Here is an 18854-nt window from a genome sequence, read left to right as displayed (position 1 = left end):
GAAGAATATATAAGAAAAACCTCTCTACAGGCATAGATACAACTACAAATATACAAAAATATGCAATAAGATCTATAAGCTGAGATAAAAAAGGCAGTGCAGTAATGACTGTACGAGGAGGCGCAGGTAACAGCATATAATGACAAATACTAAATAAATAAATATGTGCATATAATGGTACTGAGATAAAGTGTCTAGGTGTGGAGTGTCCAGACGTGCAAGATGTGCAATAAGGTGTGCATTAGGATCTCGTTCCCATGCGTTAATAAGACGTGGCCACACATTATTTTTATTTAAATGGGATGTCACCAGAAGGGCTCCATATAAATCAATGGAATGTGGTAGAATTATATTCCATAACTAAAAGGGCACCAATCAACTTCAGTACCTTTCAGTTATGGGCAATATGGCAATATTTTATCATTATAAAACCTGTATTATCATAATAAATAATAAATTCCTGAGAATATCCTAGATATCATCAGTTCTTAAAGAACACTGACCAACTGCCTGTTTCACTACAAAGAGAGCACAGTTGGTCCTGTTTAATTAGCAGTGCGGCATGTGAAATTAATAATAATAATTATTATATTCATAGTTTTAACAGTAGCTTTCAAATGTGACACTACTAGTGCATTTTGTCTGTGTATCAAAATATCTTGATATGCATCTTGTATCGTGAAAACGTCTTAATGTATGCCTGATACACTATTTTTTTCATATCGCCCATTCTTAAGTACACGCAGGGCTGGGTGATTCATCCAATTTTGTTTTTAATTATGATTTTGGCTTCCGGCAATTATAAAAAAAAACAAGATAATCGAGACAAATTGATTACTGTGCTGCATTCCGTTTCACAATGATGCTCTTGTTTTGTCTTGTGTTGTAAATCCAGTGCTTCACTTTCCTGTACAGCAGTCTCCCTAAAAGCTCATCCCATTTATTTTGGTCTAATTTATTTTTACTTATTATTTTGATATGTTTAGTAGTTTTCAGTAGGTTGTGGAGGTGCACTACAACATAGTTGATCTTGTTTATTTTTATTATTTTTATATTATTTATTCAAATGTATATAATAATATATTACATTTTTTTTTTTACATTTTTTATTTGTTTTGTCAGTTGAATTATATTTAAAGTTCAAGGAAATCCACTGTTAAAAAAGACAAGTGTTATTTATTTTTTTAAAGTTCAATAAATGCATGAAGCTTCCACAGTTAATGAGTAATTGTGTTAATAATAATAATAATAATAATTTTTATTTATATAGCACTTTTTATGCTGGTGGCAGCTCAAAGTGCTTTTCAGACAGGTGATAAAACATAGTTATACAAGAAATCATTAGTATTTATAAATAATCGTGATTATAATTTTCCCCCTAGTTACAATACAGCACTTTTTTCTGAGAATGTGAGGAATAAAGAGAGGCTGGAAAATTACCAGGTAAAAATTATTAACGATTATCTGCTCATAAACATCACATAAACATCATACGTGGATAAAAATATTACAAGAACAATACAGGATATGGGCCAAAGTGGTCCTCCCTCCCTCCCCCAGCCCTCTCATGGCCTTTCTATGTCCAGCCAGAGTCTAAAAGCCAGAGTTCCTGTCGTTTAGCCACAGCAGCTAGCAGACCAGCTCAGAAGCAGCTGGAAGGCTGTGGCTGCGATGGAGCCGAGAGGACCTGCAACAATAACATTCTTCCCAGCTTTGGTCACAGCCTAACAGCGAGCAACACCCACAGCCACACAGCCAGAGGAGCACAGAGGCAGAAAGCGACTTCACTTACGCGCACCGGCGGTTTTCAGGCGGGCTTCATTCTTATTTCCCTTGCTGGGGTTCGAGCCGGGCCCGGGCACTGAACGGCACCGCGAGTCCTCCGTCTGTCTGCCTGCCTGCCTCTCTCTTTCTCTCCCTCCCTACGCCCCCTCAGCTAAACTCTCCGCTGCTCTTCCCCTCCCTCTGCTCCTCTCTTTCCTACCCTCCCTCTCTCCCTCCCTCCCTCCCTCTCTCTTTCCCTCTCCACCCCGCGCCTTAGCGCTTTAAAGCAACTTTATTGAGCTGACAGTATCTACACCGCACCATGATACACGTAAGGTGGGTAATCCAGGTCCAAAGAATAAAAAACCCTCCCCAGGATTTTGTTCCAACTGCCTGAACTCCTTTGCTGCTGGTTTGAGCAAAGGAGAGGAGTCGAGCGGTTGGAACAAAAACCTGGGGAGGATTTACACTTTTCGGACCTGGATTACCCACCTCTACAAACAGGTCGCCTTTGCGTCAGTCATATTATCCAGCGTAAACAGAGCTGGGGCGCTCCCTCCGCCGACTCGCGCTGACCAAAGCACGCCGTGACGTCACCGAGGGGCGGGAGAAAGGGCCTTAAGCCGCACCCACGCGGCGTTCCTATTCGCTAACGGGGAGCTCACACACCCATCGCTCCTCCCTCGAGCTCGCCTCCCATTGGCTGAGCTCCCTGAGCGGACTCTGCCGAAAGCGTGGATTGCCTCACAGGCCAACAATTCCTGCTGACAAAAACTGGGTGGGGTGGGAGTCCGAGAGGGAGAAGGGAGAGAGTTTGGCCAAAGAAATCCCTCGGTCAGAGGAATGTTCCACATTAGCAGCTCCGTGAGGCTCATTATCACGTCATACGCGAGATTTACTCGAGAAAACGTGTTTATTAACGTTCTGCATGTTGGTTCTCCTGCCAAATCTCTCAGGGGGGAGCAAGGATGCCTGTTGACATTTGGACATTTGGCATAAACAAAGATTTCTCTTTTTTACTTCACTGATCCCGAAGGAAATTCAGCAGCCAGTATCACTCACACAACACAGGACAGTTATGATAATAAGGGGGGTACAATATAAAAAGAAGAATATATACTACAAACTTCTGTACAGGCATATATACAAATAGAAATATACAAAATATGCAATAAGATCTATAAGCTGAGATAAAAAAGGCAGTGCAGTAATGACTGTAGGAGGAGGCGCAGGTAACAGCATATAATGACAATACTGAATAAATATGTGCATATAATGGTACTGAAATAAAGTGTCTAGGTGTCGAGTGTCCAGATGTGCAAGATGTGCGATAAGGTGTGCATTAGGATCTCATTCCCACGCGTTAATAAGGTGTGGCCACACATTATTTTTATTTATATGGGATGTCACCAGCAGGGCTCCATATAAATCAATGGAATGTGGTAGAATTATATTCCATAACTAAAAGGGCACCAATCAACTTCAGTCCCTTTTAGTTAGGGCAATATGACAATATTTTGTTATTATAAGAATCTGTATTATCATGATAAATAATTCATTTCTGATACGCAAGATTTACTCAAGAAAATATATTCTAGCTTGTTCGTTAATGTTTATATACATAAATCTCCAGTCTAGATTTTATGGTAATATTTGCCACCCTGCCTAACAGGCATGAAATTTAAATGCAAATGAGAAAATGTTTACCATTAACCTCACTCATAATTTTTAATCTTCTTGGAGCTCAAGAAGCAGAACCAGCCTGACCGCGCAGCCAGCAATATATGCGCTGTTTGAAAACAACTTTCAGGCGATGAAAGTTGCATAACACATGATGTCATCGGGAACAACTTTTAGGTGGGGTGGCCTCGGATCTGAGGATTAGAATCCGTGCCTGCTTTCCAGCATCAAACTAGCACACGTGTCTGAAGGGTTAGGGATTAAGGAGTGCCAAAAAACATTCGTTTATGATGGCAAATTAAGATCCTCGCTTGCCTGTTTCTCTCTCTCTACAGTTTGCAGTTAAAATAGTCACTGCTAGAGGGACAAAATATTAAAAGTAACGGCATCGCTGGAAGGGATTAGGCAGTGAACATCAATCAGTGCTTTAAGCTGCAGGATTGACTCCACTGCTCTGTGCAGCGGCGTCCAGCTACTAGATTAACGCCCACACCTTCCACTAACGCCACTGACCCCCTGCCTCCACACACCATCAGACACGTCTGCAGACAGATTCATCACAGACAGATTGCATAATCCTCCCAGGGATAGTCTTTTATAGTGATTAGAGGAGTTTGATAGATTAGGATTGGGTCTAAGAACACATCAGGGCATGTAGTACAGAATTTCATGTCACAAACAGTTTCGGCTCCAAAAAAACAGTGAACACCCACAAATCTTGCCGTTGTCACTTGACATAAACAAAGCTGTAACTGGACTGGGCTTGTTTATGTTTTTATGCATACATATGAAGCCACTGGTGCAAATTTGGTGGTGGTGGTGGTGGGGGGGGGGTGCGACGAGGGGGACATCCCCCTCCACTAAATCTCCCACCAGTCATATTGCATTGTTATTTCAAGCAAGTCTGAAAATGCACTGTGCTGTGCCAAAGAGTCTGCCAGTGTGCAGCAGCACTTAGTGAAGCAGGTAGCCTAACAGCTTTACTACGTTTTATTTGTTTTAACATAACATGATTATTGTCTGTCTATACCAAAAAGTATCCACATATGTAATTCACCTTCATAATAAAATAATAAAATAATAACATCTCGTTATATCATCAGCATCACATACAATTTTTCCTGTAAGAAATACATTTAAATGACAATAGGCTATGGTTGCTAAGCAACAGAACAGTCAAGGATTTGTCCATGGAGAGCACAATGGTGTTTAATATCTTGCCGTATCATTAGAGTTTATAGGTGCTTATATCAAATATTTTACTACGTGGTTCAGCCAATCAGATTACAGAAACGATGCTCAGCCTCATGTTCACCAATGAGCCCTTTGTTTTTTGCTCAAACAAGAATGATTGTTGTTGTAGAAAGATCTATTAAATATGGTAAGTAATTAAAAAATAAGAAAGAAAACGTTTCTTATTTCCCAAAACTTATGAAAACTTGTTTATTAAAACATTTTTAAAGTTAGTTGTCCCCATTTTAATGCGTAGTGTCTGTACTGGTTGCATGAACATGTATTTCCCACTGGACACTTGTCCTGTTTCAGCATTAAGCCTCGTCTACAAAAGTCACCTCCTCCCGTACTGTGGTTAAATCTATGAAAGCTTAATACTCCCCAAATCTCCAGAGGCTTAGTTATTGCACGGGACAGCAGTTTATGGAATTGCATTAGGTCAATTTGAAATAAAGCGTAATTAAGACACAAGTCCACTCCTCTCTGCTCAGACACAGCCTGCAGGCCTCTCCTCTTACGTAATACTGTGTCATGAAGATTGCGAGGGAAAAATGACTCAACAGAGCCGAGTCCCAGGACGCCACAAGGCACAAGACAGAGAGGGAGGTGGGGGGAGGAGAGAGAGTGGCCTGAAGAGGATGGGGTTTGACCTTGGTGGTATGTTACGCAAAAATGCATCCTAGACGTTTCCTTCCATGACCTCATGGTTCATCATTTTTATGGATTAATAAAGAGAATTTAGAGGTTTAAAACATTCTTCTAGCTGGGTTAAAGAAAGGATGTATGAAATACTGATCAAACAAACCTGACAACTATAATTCTGGAGTGAATTACTTTCCATAATTGGCTGAACCACAAGCTCTTTCAGTAAAAGTAGTACTGCTTGAATCCACTGCAGGCTCTTTTAGTGCTCAGAACCCAGTACAATGCTCTGATTGGTTGAGAAGCGTTCTGTGCTGTTATTTCACCATAACATCACAAACACTATCACTCCACTGAGACGCTGTTGCTAAGCAACGACTTTGACAGCTGTAGGAGACGCTCAAGCCATTTGAACGCTTTTACTTCTTACTTTGCCACAAAGAGAAAATGGACACGTTTTCTCATTTGAGCTCTCATTTGACCGACAGCCGATTTGGTCAGACTCTGAAGATGAGGCTACACTAAATTCCCAAACTGTCAGTTTGTCTGTGTGGAGCTGGAGAACGAACTGCCGGCTGTGCAGCGAGTGGGCGGAGCTCGTTACTCTGACGTAGCAACAAGCTGCTCGTTAAGGAACTATAATTTGGTGAAGGAACTGCGAACATTAAAACATATTAAACGCCGCGTTCACGGCCCAGTTTATTAATGTATTACTGTATTTATTTAACTGTTGTATAAAAGCAGTAGAACACTCGAGGAGTGTGTTATCGCCAATAACATCACGGCTGTGATGATCTACGGCGACCAAATCACAGCCGTGATGTTATTTCGTGATAACACAACCTCTCGTCTTCTATTGCTTAAATAAATAAAACTTCACTACAAAAACAAAAAGTGCCACACAAAGGTTCCGCTTTGCCAGTGGTGTCGCAGTGCTTTTGCACAGAAGTAGCCACACATGCACAAAGGAGCCATTCTTGCTGCTTTCTCGACTGCTACGCCACAAGAATCCTAGCCGACACATCGCTCAACTTTCCCAAAAAAGTTCTGTTCATGTGTGAACTTCTGTACATGAACCCTTGCCGTAATTTTGCAGGAAGTGAACGTTCGAGTCAATCTTACAAGTATGTCGACTCCAATTTGCACTCGCACTTCACCCCTTCCTATTTAACTACCATTAAAATGTCAATGTATAATGGTATGTGTGAATTGGCTTCACAGTCAGATACAGCCCAGAGCCATGCTCTGTGTTGTTATTGTTATTGAGTGTTGCATCTGTAATTACGAAACCTCCCCTTGTAAAATGAATCAAGCGCAAAGTTTTCCCTACGAAATTGGACCCTCGAATATAAAAGAGCATCACTTCTTTAACAGCTACTAGCGCTGCTCTGTAGGCGACCCTGCCAGTCTGCAGTGACAGCAGAGGAGGGTAAAGTTCAGCTCCTCACTGCTGGGCTTTAGTTACATTTAGGGCATCATATGCCTTCAAAGAGGGGCAATTATTTATTATCGCCCTCCCCTAATTCTTCAGTGATATGAAGCTGAAGTCAGATATTCACCAGCTTCTTGTTCGAATTTTCACGTTCCACCTTAAACGGTGCAGCATTTCTGACACCTGAGGCACCAGAATGTAACTCCTGCACATTTATGGTGGAACGGGAAATTGCTCTAGCCAGCTACAGGGACATCAGCATAGTACCAGTGATTTTTCTATTATTGTTATAAAGAAAAGACCATAATACGCTGAAAAGACTCCACACTAAGATAATACAATGATCACTAATTTTTACAGAGAAAATTCTCACATTTGTGGGTTTCTTTGGTCTCTTGTTCAGCCATCTTGACAGTTTTCATTTTTTCTCATATCACTCTGCTTGGAGGGTCATGTAGCCCCAACACTTCGCCCTACCCCTCTATCTCAAGAAGAGTTGGGACACCCTACCTCTAGACATGAACACGCAAAAAGTGGTAAGGGCAAGTGGTGAAATGGGATTGGGCCCTGCTTGTTCATATCTTTCTGAGAGACTTCTATTGTTGGTCATTGGCTTATCTCATGGATCTTTCCTCTGTATGATCGGAGTGCGACTGTAGTTTGTAAATTATTCCTACTCATATCGTAACAGTGCTGTCTGGTGTGGTCCACAGCAGCGTGAGATCTACTTTCAAGTCTCTTCAGTGTTTCTTCTTGCCAATCAGTCTCAGCTCGCATTAGGGGTCTCGACCCAGATTCCTGTAAAGCTGCTCTGGGACAAATAAACTGAACTGAGTGCAAATAAATGCCTACAGCACTCCGTTATGAGTCGAAGTATAGTGAGTAATGATACTCGTCACTGCTTCTTGGCATCGGTGGTTAAGTAATCAGTGCGGGCAGCGCATCAGTGAGACGTTGAGGCCCGAGATGATGGCGAGACCTTTGACTCAGCTAGTGCTGCCTGCGGAGAGGCCAAGCTCACGTGGCCTGACTCTGATGCACAGACACGAGCTGTGCGCGTGTGCGCGCCTAGCTTCTAATTGGGCCTGGTCCTGACGGTGGGTCCATGCACAGCGTGGCATATCCGCGTGTCTCTTCTTTCTTCTTCTCCCTCCCTCTGCCTACTGTGAGAATATTCCTGGAGGAAACATGCGTGTTGCAGGGTAAACGAGATGGGCCAGAAATAATCTGATCCTTTAAATAACTCTGTGCATGTGAGGGGAGGGGAGTAAATCACCACAGGCAATAAAACATACACAACAAATCTCAGACTCTTCCTGCGCTGCCACTGCGGCCGATCATGTCAAAGTCAAAATAAAGTGGCTTTGTTATTAATGCAAAACACCATTATTCTGCCAAGCAATGTAGTTTAACAGTAGGCTGGAATGCACCCAAACCCTGTTTTGGGAGTAAAAGTCAAGACAACAGATTTCAAAAACATAGGTACCTTTTTTCTAAAGGAAACCACATATCGCTGTTGTCGGTACAAAACCTTGTATTTCTAAAATCGTAACTTTATAGGAGAAGGAAAAAACATACTTCACTTTTAATGTAAGTCAATGGAACCAGACTTTTTTCCCCAAGTCATTTTGGGTCGTTTCTTTTGGTCCATTCATCATGAAATTTACACACAATGTAAAGGGAAACAGTAATTTTCAAATCATGCCAAAAACTGAAAAACGACAAAAATGGAGATACGAGGTTTTCTTCCGACAGCAGAGATATCATTGTTTTACTCTGTTCCAAAGTGTGTGCATGAAGCGAAGTGACTTTCAAACACACTTCAAGTTCAACCTACAACCCACTGTGTCAATACAAAGGCCTAGTGCTACAGCAGAGACTGCCCAATCTCCACGGTGATAACTCCATGGTACAGTGTGTGTTTGGATCGTGAAGGCAGCCAAATAAGTTCCACAATCGTAAAAAGTGGTGTTAGGCTTTCTAATTTTCTTCAAACCTTGGTGGCTTTTGTTTGGATATGTAGTCGACTCAACGTAACTGATATTGGATTCATGTGTTTGTTGCTGAAAAGTTCAGCTCAGTTTAAAATGTCTACTGTAAGTTATCATGTTAGATAATGCGACTCAAATATAATCTTAAATCACTCATACCCAGCTAGTTAGCCTGCTCAGATGCAAGCCTTACAGAATGGTGGCAAAAACATCATTCAAGCTAATGAAGAATTGGTGCGCACAACAAAAAAAAAACATGTTTGGAATACGTTACTGATTTCAAATGACTTATTTTGTATGCATGTGAAAAGTCACACAGTTAGAAAAGAGCAGGTGTAGTTTTTTCTGTGTAACTGAGTTGACTAACCAATGCTGACCTACACTAGAAGACTTTTGAAAGACTAAAGTCTGACTCTCTCTCACATCTAAAGACAGTGTCACGGTTTTTAGTCTCAGACTGTGATTTTGTGAAGGCTGGGGATCCTGCAGTGTCACTATTTACAAGACTGCAACTAGATTTTTGAGATTATTTCCCATCATGCACCTGGTGGAAATGTACAAGCAGATAAACCCTTTTCCTTCTCCACTCTGTAGAGGGACAGATGGGCAGATATATTGGCTGGTCATGTAAAGATCTGGGACTCAGTTCACTGTAGAGCTGTATATTCTGGCAGATCAGCACTCAGTATTTTATTAACTAACCTGTAAAATGTGCAGCTACTTTATTATTTATTATAAAGATTTACACATCAACACAACTTGCAGTGATTCAGCACTGATGACTGGGTGATATGAACTAAACCAGAGGTCACTAATAGGTGGAGTCCAGACCCAGACGCTGTCCTATGCGGACCTGGACCTATAACCGATAAACTATGGAGAATTATTTAATTTCCATGGGGTGCTCCTATTTTAATCGGCGTAACCTTTCTAGCCTTTATGGTACGACTTAAGCGGCCCGGGAAACTCACAGACCAATCGCATGCGTTGTAAAAATCACACGTGACGCGACTCAGCCAATCAGATCTGTGCATTACGATTGTTATGACTGTATAAGATGTTGATATGCCTACTAGGCTACTTCAGTAAACAGTATATAGCACTGAATCATGATGCAAGTTAGACATTATGATGTTCTGGACCTTTGCTTGAGGAAATTTTCTCTAACTGGACCTTATTGAATTTTAATTAAAAGACAAACGAACTAAACCATAAAAACTAAAACAAATTAAAAAAGAACACTGTAAGAGAAAGCAAATAAATAAATAAATAAATAAATTGATGGTTCTTCAATAATGCAATTCTTTGCACGTTTCCTTACATCACTGTTACCTGAAATATTAAAAACAGCCAGTTTACATTTTAAGTTAATATGATTATCGCTTTAAAGTGGAGCAGATTTGCTTGCTTGTTTTTACAGAGATTTCAGGCAGCCACGCATGCATTTTCTCCCTTTGTCGTAGCGTCAAGAAGAGAAAAAGACTGACTTAAGACAGCCGTCCTGACCACCTCACACTAAACAATCGAGACGACGCAAGCGCAGCGCAACACAAGACTATAATTTTTTTAATTATCGGAAATTTTACAGTGAAATTGCTTAAAAAGTCGTTTGGTGTAAGGCGGGCATTAGCCTAAATTTATTAGGGATTCAGTTGATGTGTGGTCACAAGTCTACATTGATCTGTTTTCAAACATGGCTCAGCCAATCAGACTGTAGATCCAGAAACGTCCTTTTTACAAACTGCGTTTTTGCCCATAAAAGCACTGCATGTGCGCTAGACATCTTTTCACCGGCAGGCATGTTGAGTCACTCTGCAGATGGCGGGCCAGCTGCCGGTGCAGTGGGGCAAACTCGCTCGCATTCAGCAATGTTTACCAGTTTAGAAGCATGAATTATGCATGGCTGTCCTCATTCTGAAGTTCGGGGCCGGGCGAGGCGAAACCTTTTTTTGTTTCCAGTGCAGGTAGGAGAGACAGAGGAAAAGGTGAAGGGCCCTGGGGGCCACACAGCCTCGGCTAATGGAGAGCTGTGACACGTCTGCCCAGGGCAGTGAGAACTACATTATTATTCTGCAAACACAGAGAACAGATGAAGATGAAATAAGGACACATTTTGTCCCTAAAAGGGCAGCAAAAAATATCACAATGTACACAATTTTCCTCAAACGGATCACACACACACAATCTAAACCGCTTATCCTTCTGGGTTGCGGTGGGTTGCTGGAGCCTATCCCAGCTGTCACTGGGCGGAAGGCAGGATACACCCTGGACAGGTCGCCAGTCCATCGCAGGGCAGGCAGACAGTTTGCTTCTTAAGCATAAAACCAGAGCTATAAAGCCATGGTAGCTAACAAGTAATGGAAGATTGAGCGTCTCCAGTTAGCACTGTCCAAACTGTATAATAAATCATACATTCGCCACCCATGGCAAGTCTTTTCAAACTGCTTATGTAGTTTTTAAGGTTAAGATTACTTAAAGCTACACCATGCAAGATTTTGGGATATGGAGACCTCTCTAGTGGAAAGTGTACATTGATCAGGCATAACATTCTGACCACCTCCTTGTTTCTACGCTCATTGTCCATTTTATCAGCTCCACTTACTATATAGGTGCACTTTGTAGTTCTACAGTTACAGACTGTAGTCCATCTGTTTCTCTGATACTTTGTTAGCCCCCTTTTACCCTGTTCTTCAGTGGTCAGGACCCCCATGGACCCTCACAGAGCAGGTACTATTTGGGTGGTGGATCATTCTCAGCGCTGCAGTAACCCTGACGTGGTGGTGGTGTGTTAGTGTGTGTTGCGCTGGTCTGAGTGGATCAGACACAGCAGTGCTGCTAGAGATTTTAAACACCTCAGTGTCACTGCTGGACTGAGAATAGTCCACCAACCAAATATATCCAGCCAACAGCGTCCTGTGGGCAGCGTCCTGAGACCACTGATGAAGGACTAGAGGACGACCAACACAAACTGTGCAGCAGCAGATGAGCTATCGTCTCTGACTTTACATCTACAAGGTGGACTGACAAGGTAGGAGTGTCTAATAGAGTGGACAGTGAGTGGACACAGTGTTTAAAAACTCCAGCAGCACTGCTGTGTCTGATCCACTCAGACCAGCGCAACACACACTAACACACCACCACCACGTCAGGGTTACTGCAGCGCTGAGAATGATCCACCACCCAAATAGTACCTGCTCTGTGAGGGTCCATGGGGGTCCTGACCACTGAAGAACAGGGTAAAAGGGGGCTAACAAAGTATCAGAGAAACAGATGGACTACAGTCTGTAACTGTAGAACTACAAAGTGCACCTATATAGTAAGTGGAGCTGATAAAATGGACAATGAGTGTAGAAACAAGGAGTACATGATATAAGTATACTAACTACATAAAGTATACTTGGGAAACATACTCGAACTTTACTGAAAATGAACTTTCAGTATACTTTTCTGTAAGGGTAGATGTATCTAGCACCACTGGGGATTTTATAGTGATTTAATGATATAATGACAAACCCAATTAGCCTCGGAAAACAGCTTGGTGACTGCACACAACGTTGCATAACCATAAGCAATAGTTAATCTCCATCTTGTGCCTACACTGCAGTACTTGGAGCTCCCTTGGCCTTTCATTAATTCCCCCTATATCCCTCTTCCCAACTGCATCCCTCTCATAATCAATTAGGGTCTGTCAACACCCTTGGAAAGACCATCATTTGCATTGTACCCTTTCTAAAGAGCAGAAGCCTGAGTCAACAAACCTCCCGCAACTCAGGAGAACACAGAGCCTGACCTCAGAGAGGGTGCATAAGAACGCCAGTTGGCTGAGGCACGATGTCGTGACATTGTTGTAAGAGCACATTACATGACTGACCACACACACGGACACTCACTCGACTTGTTCCAAGACGGCGTCAGTGTAACAATTACGCAGCCACACAAACTGGTCCATTGTGTCTACTTTAAATGACAGGGCGGAGAAGCACAGTAGCCGTTTACTCTGTGCCTTCGCCCATTTTTATAGATATCGGCGTGTCATACAGTGTTGGAAACCACAGCAAGTCTATCTGATATTACTTAACAGCTCTATATGGTTTGAGGCAAGTGTGTGATTTAGGTATGCAGTTTACACAGCACTCATTGCTGTGGAGAAGAGTCCATGAGTTCCATCCAAAACCAGTTCTACAAGCATTTTAAAGCTGTCAAAGTGCTTTGAAAAGATTTCCTAAGGCTGCAATATAAACTTCTACTTGGAAGCTACATTTGACAAATGAAAAGATTTTATTTAAGCGCTGCAGGAAGAAAACCTTGGATCTCCATTTGAGTCTTTTTGGGTCATTCTACAGAAACGTCCGCTTTTTTATCCATCCATAGGAGTCACTGGTGTTACTGATCCTCACTGGTGTTACACATAATAAAGGGAACACCAGAGACATTTTTAATGAACAATGCATTTTACAAAACGGCTGCTACAGAGCATCAAACCACATGTTGTCAATCATGGAATATCCACTAAAATATGGAATTTAATCCATTTGTATCCTATTTTTTCACAATTACCTAACAAAGTCGGTCACACCGGTGACTTCAGCTAAAAGCTTCATATGAAATCATGAGCTAAATGAGAAAATCTCTGATAACTGAAAGACACAGTGGACTCACCATGAGCTTTTCTTCATAGATCCTCAGAAAACAGGTAAAAGGAAGTCAAGTGATGTCATCAGTGTGACTTTTATTTCAAAATAAGAGATTTTTGGTTACGCAGTAACTCCAGTGACACGACTCCTGGAGACCACGACTTTCATTATATATTTCATATTTATTTGCCATTTGTTTTCTTTGTCATTTAAATAATATATTTCATAGTCATGTATAGATTATTGCAGTTAAAAAAGCAGAAAAACTTTTTTTTTTTTTTTACACCTCAAATTATGGCCTCAGCCTTTATACATGACTGTGAGGACGAGCTCTTCTGTGGTGCTTGGAATTCTAGATAATTGACTTAAAAACCAATATTGCAGTGAGGATTGGTAACACTAGTGACTCCTATGGATAGATAAAAAACATTGGTGGACATTTCTGTAGAATGATCCTTTATCCCTAATAATTTTGGACCATTTCTGTTGGCCCATTCGTCATGAGATTTTGAAACTATCTAAAAAAAAAAATGTGTTTGGTGCCGACAGCAGCGATATGTGGGAAATACTGCTATACGTGATACTGCAAGATCTTGTACTGTCATGTATGACACAATGTGAAAGGCTGGAAGAGGATTACCTTTAACCTGTATGTGCAGTAATGGGTTGTAATCCTTCTCGCCATTTATCTCACCAGTCACTTTATCCCATAACTGATAAGGCCTGAGGAAGCTACATGTCAGCCACGCCCTGCCACAGGAGCTCTACTAATTGCCCAAAAGAATCCACAGGTGAGAATGGCCCTCACAGAACCGCTTCCCTGCAGTGCCTAAGATCAGTCCACAGCTTTGGCAGGTTCAGACATTTACCTACTCATATCTGTCAGTCAAGCTGAGCCCTGAGAAGGGTGGGGAAGTGGCTGCTAACATCTGCACATTGAACTGTGCTGAACTCTCCTGACCAAACCTGCTACTCCAAAACAACAGAATGGATATTTAAAAAGCAAACGAACAGCCTGCGCCATAAAACAGGGGTGCATGATATATAAACTGTGATTTATTATATCGCTGTTGTCTGAAGAAAACCTCGTATCTCCAAAATGGTAACTTTACAGGAGAAGGAAAAAACGTACTTCACTTTCAATGTAAGTCAATGGAACCAGAATTTTTGCCAAGTCATTTTGGGTCATTTCTTGCAGTCCATTCGTCATGAAATTCACATGAATTGTAAAGGGTAGCAGGCCTTTTCAATTTTTGTCAAAAACTGAAAAACATAAAAAATGGAGATGTGAAGTTTTCTTCGCGATATGCTGATGAATAGAATACATCTACGTCTTACTATTGGTTCAGTATTGGAATTATAGTCAATAATTATATCTTAGCACCCCATTTTTGTTTGCACACTGATGTAGGTACAGTCATAAGACAATATTAGCGATGTTGGGGTTTCACGTTTAAGCAGAAGGGAACAGAACTACGGCTTACAACAAATGTTTAGCCCAGTTATAGCCTGGGGGGAAATATGCTTTTAAAAGACTAATCATAGATTTACTTAGTCATTTCAAACCCATTATTCCTGTGACAGTAACATGCAAAAGATTGAACACCCCCAGTCAAATTTGAGTGGAAATAATTTAATGCATCCTCTACAGAGAACATCCTTAAATATGGTTTTCCTGGTATATATATATGTTTAACATATTGAGAAAAAATAACATAAAATAGTAAATGCACCATAACTTTTGCAAAGGCCAAATTTTATGTTTTTTTTCCCCCCCAAATATGTTAAACCTAGGAAATAAACAATAATTGTGTATAAAATGTGCAGAAGTGTGTTCCCTGTAATTTACATGCCATTTGACTGTATTGGCTCAGACAACATTCTTACCTAGTTAGTAGTTTACCAAAAATGAAAAGAGAAAGATTTCAGACGAACATCGATAATTTGGAGACGAATGGACTTGTTTGCATTTATAATCACTCCAGCTGGTTTCTGCGACGAGACACTGTCAGTCAAACACTGAAAAGTCGTGAAGCTGAAGTCATTTTTCCCATTCCACCTTAAATGGCAGTTACATTCTGGCGCCATTTAAGGTGGAACAGGAAAATTCTAACAGGAAGCTGGTGAATGAGAAGTGACTTTTTCAGCCTCAAAACAACATCAAACGTTGAGGGACTTTTTACAAAAACTGTTCTACTTTTGTGGAAAAGTTTCCTGCCAGAGATGCGAGAAAAGCAGCTATAGCTGAGTTAAAGCTTAAAGCAGAGCAAAGTAAGTCTGTGTTTTTGTTTATATTATATTTTTAGCCTATACTGCCTATATATTTTAGCATATACTGTACATCAGCACACACTGAGACTTATTTACAGCCAAGATGGTAAAATGGACATTAAATGTTGGTTTGATTTTTACTGAAAGGACAAAATGGCTCTTCTTAACGTTTGGGTTGCGACCCCTGGTATAGGCTAAAGCAGGGGTGCACTACTCTGGGTCTAGGGTGCCCATGTCAAGCACAGTTTATTGGTTTTCCCATTCAAACACACCCACTAAACCTGGGAAATAACAGAGAAGTTTAATTCGGTGCATCTGAGCAGGAAACTGTGATGGACACTGGCCCTCCCGCACCGTTTTGTGCCCTCCGGGCTAAAGAAAATGAGGCAGCATTAGCTGGGCCAACCTGTCTCACTGCAATTCGAAGATGGGCTATAACGTGAGCTTGTCTTAAAATGAAAAAAAAAGGAAAATTAGCATTTATTGATAGCAGTATTGGCCACTACAAGTGGCTAATTATCGGTCATTTTTATCTTCCAAGAAATTCCATATCGCTGCATCCCTACTGGACACTCAGGCTTCACTGATGTTCCTCTCTGAGTATCAGCTGAGATACAGTGAAGGTTCTCACACTGGAGAAATGTCAAACCATGAAGTCCAACAGACCCATTGCATGCATTTACAACCTCAGTCTCCACTTTAGCAGTGGGCTACACCATGTCAACAAATCAAAATGACCACGAGGCTGTAAGTATTTTATAGCTCCGCTAGCACATTCACTGCCTCATTTACACACACACACACACACACACACACACACACACACACAGTGTAGCTGACCATGCAATAAAAGCAGTGTCACTGGCCTCTAGGAGTCACATAACATGAACCGGGCTTACGTGCCAGCTCGAGGTGGACAGAGCTCAAACCCATACACTGAACAGCGAGTTCTTTAGGTTGACCTAACAGGAATCCACCCTCAGCGGCTGTGCTAAAGTCAGAGACCTCCTCACTTATTTTACTTCCAGTCAACGCAGGTAAAGGTTATTCATTTTTCAGTTTAAAAAGCAGGACAGATATTTATCAGATAATCAAGCAAAAGCTTTCAACACTTATATAGTACATTATCCAACTGTATGTTATAGTATAAAAATACCAAAAGCACAAAAAATTAACAGCTTGTCCCCAGATGTGCATTACGAGCCACTAAAATGCCTAAAGGAGATATTATGTGAGGCGCTTGTCCTTCTGGGTCACGGGAGGTGCTGGAGCCTATCCCAGCTGTCATTGGGCGGAAGGCAGGAAACACCCTGGACAGGTCGCCAGTCCATCGCAGGGCAGACAGACTGACATATACATCCACACACTCACACCTTGGGGCAATTTAGTGTGTCCAGTTGGCCTGACTGCATATCTTTGGACTGTGGGAGGAAACCCGAGCCCCCAGAGGAAACCCACACAGACTCCGCACAGAAAGGACTCTGTTCAACTGGCCGGGGAAATCGAACCCAGGCCTTTCTTGCTTTATCTGGTCAGTGGTGGTCCTAGAGTGGTCCATCTCCACTGATTGACAGGTAGAGGGCAGCTGATATATCAGCATCAGTTAATAATTGTATACCACTGTATTGTAAAAGTCTGGGAACCCCTCGTCAGATGACGTTTGGTTTTTCTAAGTGACAGTAAATACATTGAACACACATCTGCAACTGTTAATGCACAATTACTGTTTATTATTTAATTATTAAACAATATAAAAAAGTGGGACTCCTATCAACCATTCAAGTCCTGGTAGACCAAAACTGTGACCATCAGGTAAACAGCACTTAAAGCTTTTTGTTCGGCAGACAATCATCCCCCACTTCTGCTTCAGCTCTGAAAAAATCCACAGGTGTTCCTGTCCATCCTTCCACTGTGAGAAGACGACTCAGCACAAAGGGTCTGAAAGGACATATAGCCGTTACCGAGAAGGGGACACTGACCAATAATGACAGCTTAGAGGATGACTAAGACAATTTGTTCATGGAAAAAGAAGTCCTTGGGTTTCTAACGTAGACCAACAACACAGGTGTCTTAAAAGTGGGCAGTAAATATATACAGTGTGTATTCAAGCTGCAGCACCTGATACACAAATACCAGCGCTACACACTACCATAACAGTGCCACTGTTGTGCCAACAGTGGTCCGCCAGCTGAATAATGTCTGGTCAGCAGTGGTCCTATGGTCCATTTCCATTGATGAACACTGTAGACTGTGGCAGACCTACAACTACAAACACTATCTGCACTTTTACAACATCAGTGCCTCCAGTATCCTTCCAAACAAGTTCATCACATCTAATTGTGATGAAAAGCTCCTGCTAACATGTCCGTGACTAGAAGGAGGAAAATAAGAGGAAGTGAAATTGACAGGTAAGTGTAAAAAGATCACTCTGACAGTCAACTTGCTTCTGCTGTCCATTGCCTTTGATTGCTTTTCTCGCCGTTCCAAGGCTTGGCTGTCACGTCCGAGTTTCAGAACAGCCTCAGCTAACAAATCCACACAAACACGCCCATGTGCACTTTGGTCTAGCTGTTTTTATGGTCAAGGTGAAGTGAGACTCACACGTTCAGCCCAAGACTTTCTCCGGCTGGCAATATGTCCACTGCAACTGCAGGCTCCAATTCCCACATTCCTCCTCTTATTTTTGTTGGGCCCACATCCCTCCACAAACACACACAGTACATGACCAATAGTCTACACCAGGGGTGTCCAGCTCTGGTCCTGCGTCCAGCACAGTCTTGTGATTCGCCCGCTCAAATACACCTGATTCAATTTAGCAGCCAGACATTTATACTTATGTACACTTATTAACTTACTAACCTGAACTGGTAGGAAAATAGTCACCAGCACCGATTTTAAGGTAAAATTAGCTAAAGTTTTAATTAAGTGACCCTTATTAGTCCCACAACGGGGAAATTCCACCTCCGCATTTTAACCCATCCGTGCAGTGAAACACCACATACACACTAGTTATTGCACACACACTAGGGGCAGTGAGCACACTTGCCCAGAGCAGTGGGCAGCCCTATCCACAGCGCCTGGGGAGCAGTTGGGGGCCCCACAAGATGATGCGCTGGCTGGGAAATGAACCTGGGTGAACTGTTTGGAAGGCAGCTATGCTCACCACTAAACCACCAACGCCTAATAAAGGATCATGTCAGCTGATAA

General features: G+C 41.8%; 1 protein-coding gene across 3 annotated transcripts in view; it reads right to left on the bottom strand.

Moving 5' to 3' along the window:
• trim3b (tripartite motif containing 3b) overlaps positions 1-18854 on the bottom strand; it is an 81628-nt gene that overhangs the window by 46627 nt on the left and 16147 nt on the right. Inside the window, exon 1 of one of the 3 annotated variants that reach the window (XM_036594579.1) lies at positions 1793-2313. The exons of the other annotated variants lie outside the window; for them this stretch is intronic. The gene's annotated coding sequence lies outside the window, so the exon portion shown is untranslated. Of the gene's footprint in view, positions 1-1792; positions 2314-18854 lie in introns of those variants that run through there. 3 annotated transcript variants of the gene reach the window in all.

This window comes from Colossoma macropomum, unplaced genomic scaffold, assembly GCF_904425465.1.
Source record: "Colossoma macropomum unplaced genomic scaffold, Colossoma_macropomum, whole genome shotgun sequence".
In the NCBI taxonomy this organism is placed as follows: Eukaryota; Metazoa; Chordata; class Actinopteri; order Characiformes; family Serrasalmidae; genus Colossoma; species Colossoma macropomum.
This window is presented reverse-complemented; position numbering and strand designations above follow the sequence as displayed.